Raw genomic sequence first — 12,168 nt, forward strand, 5'->3', positions numbered from 1 at the left:
ATTTTTATTAATTTCTTTTTTAAGTGTAGTTGAGTTTGCCTAAGTAGACTATCCTTTCTCTCTTTAATGCTGCTATTTCATAATTATATAGCTGGTTTTGGTAATTAATAATAATGTAAATTTTTGAAGAGGAAAATGGCTTAATGTATTTTTTTCTGACACAGAGGGTCAAGGAGCAAAGGCATGTTTTATGAGTTTGTTGAAGATACGCTTGTGAGATTCTTAATGAAGAATCCATCTGGATTAGGAGAGTTAAAGAGAGGGATTCTTTTGTTCTATATTAAAATTGATCCACTAACCTACTGTCCTAATGATCATCATCACCACCCATATAGATTTATTTTATTGAAGTGTATAAGTGAGTAGACAGTTCTTTTCATAGTAAAGAGAAAAAACAAATCATGGAACCAAGAGCTCTTCATTTCTTTTTTAATATGAAGTTTCTCAACCTTGGCACTATTAGCAATTTGGTCTACACAATCTTTTGTTGTTGGGATGGAGGGAGAGGGGATCTTGCATATTACAGGATGTTTAGCAGCATCCCTGGCCTCTATCCACTAGACGCCAACAGCCTTCCTTATCATGACAACCAAAAATATTTCCAGACATCACCAAAATTCCCCAGAAAGCAAAGTCATTTTGAATACCACTGACATAAAGAAATATAATCACAATGTGCCTGATATAGTAGTTATGCAAACTGGCAGAACTAGGAATGGGGTGTATTAGTTAACCAAGTGGTATGTTTTATTAAAGTGTTAGTCCTGTTCACACTGTTTGATATTGATAATTTCATTTTGGTAACATCCGTTCCTCAACTGCTTTTACTCTCGTAAGGAAATGGAAGCTTTTGGTAGCTGTGTGAGAAGAGATTGTTATGCAGTAAAAGTGTGCAGAAATGGTATTTGGCAGATAAATACATGTTCACATTCACAGAGAGTCAAAGATAAGAAGTTGTCAGTTATGTCCTTTCTGAAAAGTCCCTTAAAAAGCCTTCTTAAAAAGCCAATCCTGGACATTCCAGAAAAAGTAACCAAATGTCGCAGTTTGCTTGTGATCCTGGCTTGTTTATGTCTATTACTCCTGTATAAGTATTAATAGCAATTCTTTTCACTCTCAAAAGGATCTTAGTTTGGATATCATCACTCTAAAAAGCATAGTCCTGGCCAGGATCGGTGGCTCACGCCTGTAATCCCAGCACTTTGGGAGGCTGAGGCGGGCAGATCACGAGGTCAGGAGATCGAGACCATCCTGGCTAACATGGTGAAACCCCGTCTGTACTAAAAATACAAAAAAATTAGTCGGGCGTGGTGTCAGGCGCCTGTACTCCCAGCTACTTAGGAGGCTGAGGCAGGAGAACGGCGTGAACCCGGGAGGCGGAGCTTGCAGTGAGCCGACATCGCGCACTGCACTACAGGGCGACTGAGCAAGACTCTGTCTCAAAACAACAACAACAACAACAACAAAAAAAAACCATAGTCCTTTGTCAGTCTTTAGTCTACTACTTCTGACTTATTAACAGCTCCTGGCCTTCCATTTCTAGTTATCCCAGAAGGACATACTGGAACACCTTGCAGGTAACTAGTGGGCAGGCAATTTCACCTGGTATTTAAAAACATGAATTCTCGCTTGAACCCGGGAGGCGGAGGTTGCAGTGAGCCGAGATTGTGCCATTGCACTCCAGACTGGCTACAGAGCAAGACTCCATCTCAAATAAATAAATAAAAATAAATAAATAAATAAATAAATACCTGGATGCTGAGGTCAGAAAACATAAGTTCAAATTCTAACTAACTCCATAAATTATTAGCTATGATATTTTGGGTGAGTTTTTTCATCTTTAAAATGGGGTTTTCAATAGCAATTGCTTACTCATAAGATAACATACGTAAAATACTTACAATATTCCTTGATACAATATAAATACAATTTCATTTCTGGTTCATTATCTTGCTCTTTCTCTTTCCATATTTTGCATATTGAAAAAGGGTAATGGAAACTATGCATGTTTTTCTTTATAATTGAAATTATAGCACCAACCTATTACACAGTTCTGATGTTTTCTACTATTTCAATAAAATCTGAATCATATTGTACATGGTGATTCATAAACTTTTTGGATTTTGTTTATTTATGTTTATATGCCTTCAATACTACATTTAGATGATGATTGTGATAATTACATTATATGTATTATTTCTGGGTAATTATGTTTGTCATTTACATAGTCAGTACTTGAGAAACTGAGTGCAGATAGAGGTCTAAGATAGCCCGCAATGATCCTACCTCCTAATAGTCACATCTATTTGTAATTCTTTCCTTCCCTTGAAAATGGGAAGTAACTTGCTTCTAATATGGCAAAGGTGATGGACTATTACTTCTGACATTAGGTTACTAAAAATTGTGGCCTTCATGTTGTCAGTAGACTCTGTGTATTGCTTTTTCAGGTTACACACTTTGATGGCACTAACAGCATGTTAGAGAGAATTGTGTGGCAAAGAACTGAAGGCATCAGTCCAAAAGCCCAAAGAACTAAATACTGCCAACAACCACATGAACTTGGAAGTGGGTCCTTTCCCAGTGAGCTCTGGGGATGACAAAAGACAGACGACACCTTGATTGTAGTCTGTGAGAAAACCTGAAGCGGAAGACCCGGCTAACTTGTGCTCAGATTCCTGACCAATACAAATTGTGAGACAAATGTGTAATTTTTTAAGCCAAGTTTTTGATAATGTAATATGAAGTGATAGATAACTAATTCAAAATAGAGAACTGGATACATATGTTCACGAGCTATTCTGGCATAAAAGTACATTCAATAAAAAATTTGTTACTACTCTCTGTATTTCCTTTATCTCATTGACATCATCCTATCCTTTATCTTTCATATAAATATCTGTGTAAAATTTGTCAACAAATATTGGTGTGAAAATGAAGAGAAAGCAGAACAGTAGAAATAAAAGAGGACTTGTTTAGGTGTTTGCTTTGTTTGTTTTTGAAATAGGAGATTGTTATTGTCTGAATGTTTATGTTCCTCCAAAATTTATATGTAGAAATTCTAACCCCCAAGGTGATGGTATTAAGAGGTGGGGATTTGTGGAAATGACTAGTTAATAAGGGTGGGATATTAATGTGATTAGTGCACTTATGGAAGAGGCCCTAGAGAGAAACCCTGTCCCTTCCACCATGTGAAGATGAAGCAATAAGCCACTGTCTATGAGCCAGATAGCAGGCCCTCACCAGACTAAGCCTGCCTTGATGTTAAACTTCTCATCCTCCAGAACTGTAAATAATAATTGTTTTTTATAAGCTACCTACTTTGTGCTATTTTGTTGTAGCAGTCCAAATGGACTAAGACAGAGTTTCTATTAAACAGTATTAAGCTTAAGTGAAAATTCCAGGGAGAGGAAGAGGTGGGTAACAATAAAGGTGGAAGAGATTACCTGCAGAGGACAAGTTCCTGAGAAAGTCAGCTGGGGTGGCATCCAAAGGATCACAGAGGAAGGGGTTCATCTTTGACAGGAGAAACATTTTATTCTTCACTTCTCAGAAGGCAGGAAATGGGGGGTAATTCAAGTATGCTAATATAATTGCTGGGGAATCAGAAAAGTGAATTCATGAATCAGAGTAGGTTATCTCTGCATTAGCAAGATGAAATTATTTAAGTGTAATAAAATGTAACTGATGAACTATACAGAACATAATTATACCCATTTCTAAGGAAATAGGAAATAGTCTCACTTCCTTTGTTTGCTTTGAGAGAACACAAATATACTACTCATGGGTGCTATCTTCCATGCTCCACTTTGTAAACGTTTTAACATTTAAGGAAATATGAGGAAACTGTGTTTTTATCTGCTATCAGAAATAATTAAGTACTGAAACTGATTCAATGCTGAATCTGCTGCTAAAGAGAAAGATAAAATTGAACCTGTCGTTTGAAGAAATAGTCATGTCTTAACATAGCCTCAAACATAGCTATTTATTCATGCTACTCTAAATTTGTGTCACCCAGTTATAAAGAATCAGCTTTATCCTCGCCTTTGATCCCTGAGGGCACTAAAAAATACCTTCTTGCATATGAACTCAAGAGGATTTTATCCTAGTCTAATTTTCTAATGCTCCTGGCTTCCTGCCCAGATACCCTGAAATGCAGGACAGCTGGGGAAATGACCATACTCTCATCTCCACAAGAAGCAAATGATGCCCTTTTGCAATGTATAGGCTCCCAGGGCACATTAAAATCTGTTCTAGGTATAAGGAGACAAATGGAAACAGAAAGGTTCATGGCAAAAGTGCATAGTATACATACAGAAAAGGTTCCCAAATGCCAGTGTATTTGCCATTGCCATCTATGAAAGCATTGTTATCAGGGAGCAGTGAAATGAAAAAATGAGAACAGTACACTGATTAGTTCATGTTTTTGTCAACCTAAATAATTGTCCTTTATTATGCTAAGTATTGTAATTTCTATTTTTGTCCTAAAATATATTTTATTGCACACAGTTTAGGTAATAGTAACTTTGTTCCTACCATTTTTGACAAAATTAGAGTTGTCCACCCTATCATTAAATCCAAATATCTGGGTAATACTAATCTTGGCTAAACTTGATGGTCAGTTTTTATTTTATAACAGAGTTGTTAAGAAACCGTGCTCTGAAATTAGATTATTGGATTGATATTTTAGCCCTATGAATGGCTTTGTGATCTTAGGCAAATCACTAAACCAGTCTATTCCTTAATTTCTTCAACTGTAGATAAATTAAATAAATTTCTCATAGGTGCGCAATTATTCCATTCATACATGTGTAGTGCCTGGCAAAGAGTACGCAGGCTCAGCCAAGAGTTGTTTATAATCATCTCAAAGCACTGAAACATCCCTAGTATAATGGAACATTTAATTATAATATTCAATGTTTATACTAACAGCAATGAAGATCTGAAAAATCGAATTGTTTATTAAACCAATATTCATTGTGAAACTATTATGTTCAGATACTGTGCTATAATTTTGAAGTGCAAAAGTAAACAAGACCCTCAAAGAGTCTACAAACTAAGATTATTTTTAAATTTTCATCAAAGAGTTTCACTTCAGTTTAAGCCCATCATCAGGTTAAACTGTAACTTGTGTTTGGAAGTAAGCAATGCTGTAAGATAGAAGTTGAAGAAGGTGAAAAGTTATAGACTGGAGGACACCTGGAGGATTGCTAATGACAAGACTGGCAAGAATTAATCACAGCAAAGCAGAAACAGAGACATAAGTTAAAAGTAACTGATAGATGAAGAGTTTGTTAATTCCTCCACTTGCAACCCTTTCGCATGGAAGTATATTATAGAAAAAGCAGTCTTTCTGCAATTGTTCTTCTAACAGAGTATATGGTGTCATTCTTACTAGTATTCACATGATGCCTTGGCTTAAAAAAATGGGTAACTGGTAAGGTTCGTACATTCTTTGGTTAAGATTTGGTGCAAATACAATCATGCATTATGCACTTGATCTGCATAGCAGCAATCATCAAAAAATTTTAGCCAGTTAATGCAAGCATTTTCTATTTATGAAAAGTGAAGTGAGTACTATAGTATGGTTCAATCATTACCTGAAATATCTCCATCATCTACTGCTCCACACTTAACGATCCATCTTCAGTCTCATTTGGTACTAAAGTTGCTATACAAAGACACCCATCCACTTTACAAAGTACATAGCTCTTTCTATTGTGCCCAATCACTTTCTTGGGCTCGATTTGGTAAATTGGTACACTGATAAATTTAAAATAAATCTAATACAATTCTGAAAATTCAGGAAAAATGGAAGATTTACTTTTTCTCTCATTCCAATTCCTATGAAAACCACAGTGCTTAGTGCCTTTAGTATGCATTAAATAATTCTGGAAGAACAAATAATCCATGCTTTCTATGGCAAGGAATCTACCTGTGTCTACCTGTGCCAAAGTTAGAGGGCCTTAATGCACTTTTGCCCTACCGTGAACATCTTGCCATTAAATGAGAGGTAATCATATTCAGTTGATCCTGCACTTATTGATTTATGAGTAAGTTTGATCACCTAATTGAGCATGAACTTATTTAATGCCTAATGAATGAAGACAGAACCTAAGGCCTAATTAACCATTTAAAGACATATCTGTGAAATCACATTAGGTAGACAGTAGGTACACATCTTAGGGGCTCATGAGCATGCTGAGAGAGAAATGGAATTAGTTGTAAAAAGTCAAACTTGAAGTTTAGATTGGATTTTTAACAGTAAAAATGATGAAGACGAATGCCTCAGTCAAACCAATTTACTAGAATATACTATTCCTGCCATGTGGGATGAAGACACAATTGAGGTTTGCACTATGCCAAAAGTCTTTATCAGGGAAGGATCCGAAAAGAAAAAGAAAGAATGGATACACTCCCAAAAAGTCCTAGTCTATGACTGAATTGATGCAGTTATTGAAACCTATCTGCTATTGAAGAATCTATCAAACAGAACATTCTCTCTCTGCTTCCACGTATCTGGATAAATTTCTTCGTCTATACTTCACTTAGGTCGTTCTGAAAGTATGTAAGTTTTTCCTATCAAAGTTTCTTCTTACAGAAATTAATGATTAGAGAACTGTATTTAAAAATTCACTCTTGTTAATATTTTTAAAAGTATTTTTTCATATGTGTTACTTGTTTGCATGGAATCGTTGCTAGGGTTGGCTTTATTTCAACTCCATTATAATTTTAAGCAAAATGTAAGCTCAAGGGGATTTTCTTTTCTGTTTTCTGGTATGCAGTATCAATCTTAAATCACACAATTTAAAAACAAATTAGTTTGTCCAGGATGTTAAAGTTGGCAGACACTGGGGAAAAAGCTAACCAACGAATATTCTGAAATAACCCCACCCATTCTGCAAGAGGATTAAAGCAAATTGGTCATCAATCTGTTTTTACACTCAATAAGAATGGGTGTCAATAAATTCAACTTTAAATCACAACTACGAATTCTTTAATCTTTGAGATCAATTTATGCAAAGAGAATAAAAAGTTTTCAGAGACACAGTGGGATACTCCAGCCTGTAAGAAAGCATTACCTTTGGATAAAAACCAATTATTCATCAGCAGAAAACAGAATGCAATCCCAGAGGTAGAGTATTATTTCAGATCCAATTGCTAGTTATCTCTTGAATATCTTTACTGTCACCGAAAAATATATTGGCAAATTCACAACATTGATCCAATGTTTGAAAACATTTTTCAGAATCTCTCTTAACAAAAAAGAATATAAAAAACTCTATGAAATGCCATAGTACTATTCCCCAACTGATATCGTTTTAGATGTTTGTAAACATTATTGCTCACAGACAGGTTTCAGTGTGATTCAGTGCTACAATGCACAACTGGCTCTTTTTCATAAAAATATCTTTGAACTTTTCATATATAAAATCTATCTTTTAAAATCCTTATAGTTAGAAAAAATGTTCTCAAACCCAATCTCTTCTCTTCTAAACTCCTATTTAGTCTTTCTGCCACCCATTTCTCACTATCACCATGCAAATTCACTATTACAACCAAAAGAGCTCTTTTGTTTAAAAATAGATCTGTTTTTCATACATTACACAGGATGTGTTCAATCACCAAAGGTATTTAATGAATGCCAGCTATGTATCATGTACTGCGTAGGCTTGGGGATACTGGGGATAGATAAATATCAGTAAGGTTTAAAATCCTAAATAGGCTTGATGGTTTTCTATTGACTACTCACTCTTTGGTTTGAAACACGTAAATCCAATCCCTAACACAGCCAACTTCTGCAACTTGATTTCTTTCCTGATTCTGCTTCGTGACCTCGATTCTCCATTTACACTAAACTTCTACCATTCACTTGAATATTTCAAGCCTTTTTATTCCTCTGGGCTTTTGTCCACGATATATTCCTGTCTTCCAGAGTAAATTACTTCCTTCTCAACCTGTCAGATACTCATGTACTGTAAGACCAAGACAAATTTATATCCTAGTCAATAAAATATTTCCTATATCTTCTAGTAAGAGCCATTCACTTCCTTCTCTGAACTCCTAAAGTGCTTCATTCTTTTCTCATTCAGATTATTATTAAAATTATACTGCAGAGTTATATTTTTACAGAAAATTAGGAATGAAAATTTAAAAGAATATTTAAAATCTTAATGTTATAAAAAATAATGTAAAATAAATCTATTGCTGTTCATTCAACAAATATGTTAATAGAAAGAAATGTGGTTATTTTGTCTTTTCACAACAAAGTAGACTAGAGGGGTAGGAGAAAGATAATGGTTTACCTTGTGATAATATTGAAAAACTCGTGCACCAAATGTAAAAGTGAGAAATAAAATAGCTTTGTACATTCAAATATATAAATATGCATTTTTTCAGTTATTTTTACAGAACATTGAAATTCCTGATACCCAGAGAGGCTAATATTAGCATATCAAAGAGGTAGAGACTTGTTTTTTCAAATTATACTAGAGCATTCAGAAAGTGCTGTCACTCTTGTAGGCAAAAGTACTGGGGAAAAAAGTCCATTAAAATAAGTAAAGAGAAAGTTTAAAAGCAGGTATTTTTAAGTACATACATGTTAAAATAAATATATAAAAAGAGTTAATGCAAATGGACCACTAATGTATTTGATTATATTAAAATCTCTGCCTGATGTGAGCAAAGAAAAATTAAAACTTAACAAAATTAAAGAATCATATATATTGCAGTAAAAAAGGAAGTTTAATGTATCAGCTTGGCTATGCTGTAGCCCCCAGTTATTCAACCAAATACTAGTCGAGGTGTTAGCGTGAAGGCATTTTGTATATGAGATTCAAGTCTGCAAACAGTTGACCTTCAGTGGATTATTTTAGTTAATCTGTGTGGGCCTGATTCAATCAGTTGAAAGACTTTAAGAGCAAAACTGAGGATTCCCTGAGGAGGCAGAAACTGCCTGTGAATAGCCCATGCCCCAGCATTCCCAGTTTTACCTTCTGCTCATGCCCCAGCATTCCAGCATGCTCCTCCTAAAGGCCAGCCTTAGGGGTTTCAAACTTGCATTGTCACCTCCCAGAATCATGTTAGCCAATTTCTTACAGTATGTGTTTCCTACTGGTTCTGTTTTTCTGGTTGATCCCTGACTGATATATGGAGCATAGTGTCTTGATATGTTAGATTCATAATCTCTTTCAGTCAGTACATAGTTATCAAGCAGTTATTTCAGTGTTATTGGCAAGCAATTGAATTCAGCTAATCTCTTGTCAGTATTTGAGAAATCAATCTGTTCAGTCAAAATAGTTTTGCCTCCTGGATGAGTACTTTACCAAGGCCAAATTTCAACTCTCCATCTGGCCTCCTAACAACTTCCTCTTGTATTATTTCTACTTTGAGCTGGCATATCTAGGTTCATCACAGAACCTGTGATCTCTAACGTATCTCTTCTTCTCATCTTCCACATTAAATTTATCACTGCTTATCAGCTTCAGAAGCCTATTTAAAAAGGACTTAGGAAGCCTATATACAAAGGACTTAGAGGAGATTGTGGGCATAATTGTTGCGAGATGAGAAACTTGGTAGACAGTATGTTACATAGAAGTGAGAAAATAGCAGTAGTGTAATTCCAAAAACAGCACACTAGTTCACTTCTTCCTATTTGCACTGCCATTTTCTTAGTCTATGGGCTCATGCTTTAAGCGATATCTTTGGTCTTACTTCCTCAGAGGAATCTTCACAGACTCTCCAATCCTCAGGTTCATTATAGTGTCTTTCTAATTCATTACAGTGGCTTGCTTAACTCTCTTTGAAAGACCTGCAATTATCCTTTAATCTGCTTAGCAAAACTCATATTAACACAGTTATGCTTGTGATTACTGTTTAATATCTCTCCTGTTAGTCAACTTTGATGAGTTCCATGTCAGAGCTGTTTGATTTGTCTTTTCTTTCTTTTTTTATTTTAAACTTTTAAAAATCGAAGGATAATGTTCAGAAAGAAAAGTAAATATACTATAAATGTGGGGCATGATGCATTCTCTCATATAGAACAGCTGTGTAATGATCACCAATATTTTTATTTTGGTTTATTACTAGCCCTGAGAAAGTTCCCTTTATTCTCCATTCCTGTTTCTTTTTCTTCTTCCAAGGCCTAACTACCATTCTGAGTTTAACTGCATAGGTTACTTTGGCCTCTTTTTGTGCTTTATATAAATAAAATGCTCTATATTAATTAGTCCATTTTCACGCTGCTGATAAAGACATACCCAAGACTGGGTAATTTATAAAGAAAAAGAGGTTTAATGGACTCACAGTTCCACGTGGCTGGGGAGGCCTCATGGATCATGGTGGAAGCCAAAAGGCATATCTTAATGGCGGCAGGCAAGAGAGAATGAGAACCAAGCAAAAAGGGAAACGTCTTATAAAACCATCAGATCTCGTGAGATTTATTCACTACCACGAGAACAATGTGGGGAAAACTGGCCCCATGACTCAGTTATCTCTCACCAGGACCCTCCAACACGTGGGAATTATGGTAGTTACAATTCAAGATGAGATTTGGGTGGGGCCACAGCCAAACCATATCATGCTCTAAAACTGTTTCACCTTTCAACACATATTTATAAGATTCATCCACACTACTGCATGCAATTATTAACTTGTTTATTTTCATTACAGAATAATATTCCACTACATAAATAAAAAATAATTTATGTATCCATTCTACCAATGATAGACCTTTGGGTTATTACCAGGGTTGGCTGTGATCAATAATATTTCTATAAACTTTATTACATTTCTATTCATGGGCATATGTCTGGATTTATTTTGGAAATATACCTAGGATTGGAAATGCTAGTCCATAAAGTGCATATATTTAGTCATAGTCAATATTGTCCCAAACAAGTTTTAAAAGTGGTTATACCAATTTGAACTCTCACTAAAGAGTTTCAGTTTCTCCAAACAAGATTTCTTTACAAACACTTGAAATTTTCAGTCTTTTTCACTGTAGCTATTCTGATATGTAGTAGAATCTGATCATTGCTTTAATCTGAATTCTTTGATGATTAATATACTTAAACACCTTTTTGCACGTTTATAGACATTTACATATTCTTTTAATCAAATATTCACATTTTGTGTTTTTAGTTGACTTGTGTCTTTTTTTATTGATTGTATACGATTTTAAAAAATACATATATTTTTCAATATATATAGAAATGTGTATTCACTATTTTTCCATGCTATAGAATCTCTTTGCATTCTAGAAATTGTGTTTTTGATGACCAGAAAACTTCTCTTAAAATAGTTAAATATATTAATCTCTTCCTATACAGCTAGTATTTTTGTGACTCTTTTAAGAAATCTTTGCTTACTCCAAGATTAAAAGATTATTCTCTTTACTTCAAAAAGCTTTTTCCATTTGCTTTTACAATTAGACTTGAAATTCATCTGTAATTGATTTTGCTTATTTAAGATAGATGCTGTCTTTTAAATCACAGATGTATTTAAAGCACCCAGCAATAAATACTGAATTAATATATCTTAAATAACTGAATAAAGAGGTGAATGAAAACATAGGTTTGGGTTAGTTCCCAGAAAAAAAAAGGTATGTAGGATAATGTGTGTATAGTATACATTATAGATGGGATGTTCAAAATTCTCTTTCCAAACACATTATCCCTTCTCTAATACAAATATTAAATGTTTATATCCTAGCTTCCATTGCAGCCAGAGAGGGGCATGTGACACTTTTTAAGCCAGTGAAATGTAAGAAGTCATCCACCAGTGGCATCCCTTTATTTTCCTCTTCCACTGGCCTGTAACAGGCACACAGATATGATGCCTGAGGGTACAGTAGCCATATTATTACCATGAGGTAACAAAAGTGAGGACAAAAAGCAATAAGAACAATATCTAAGAAAATCTAAGCAAAAATATAACAAGAATCCTGGTCCCGGTGATAACTGAACATCTACGCTAATCAATCCCTAAACTTTTTCTTACATATTACAAATAAATCCCATTTGGGTCATTTGGTGATGCATGTGTGAGATTAATTTTCTTATTTGCAACCAAAGGCATTCCTAAATGGAGAAGACTAAGAAATCCATATACATTTCTGGTTTGGCAATGCCATAATGTTTTAAAGGTGCATTTCCTCATCCACCATGAATG

The 12,168-nt window shown here is 34.7% G+C and overlaps 1 long non-coding RNA gene across 1 annotated transcript; it reads left to right on the forward strand.

Moving 5' to 3' along the window:
• Nucleotides 1-1,302: 1,302 nt before the first annotated feature.
• On the forward strand, nt 1,303-2,840 carry LOC112135861 (uncharacterized). The gene is made up of 2 exons (XR_002917093.1): nt 1,303-1,577; nt 2,448-2,840. It is a non-coding gene; the product is annotated as an uncharacterized LOC112135861 (long non-coding RNA).
• The last annotated feature ends 9,328 nt before the right edge of the window (nt 2,841-12,168 follow it).

This window comes from Pongo abelii, chromosome 10 (assembly GCF_028885655.2).
Source record: "Pongo abelii isolate AG06213 chromosome 10, NHGRI_mPonAbe1-v2.0_pri, whole genome shotgun sequence".
NCBI classification, from domain to species: Eukaryota; Metazoa; Chordata; class Mammalia; order Primates; family Hominidae; genus Pongo; species Pongo abelii.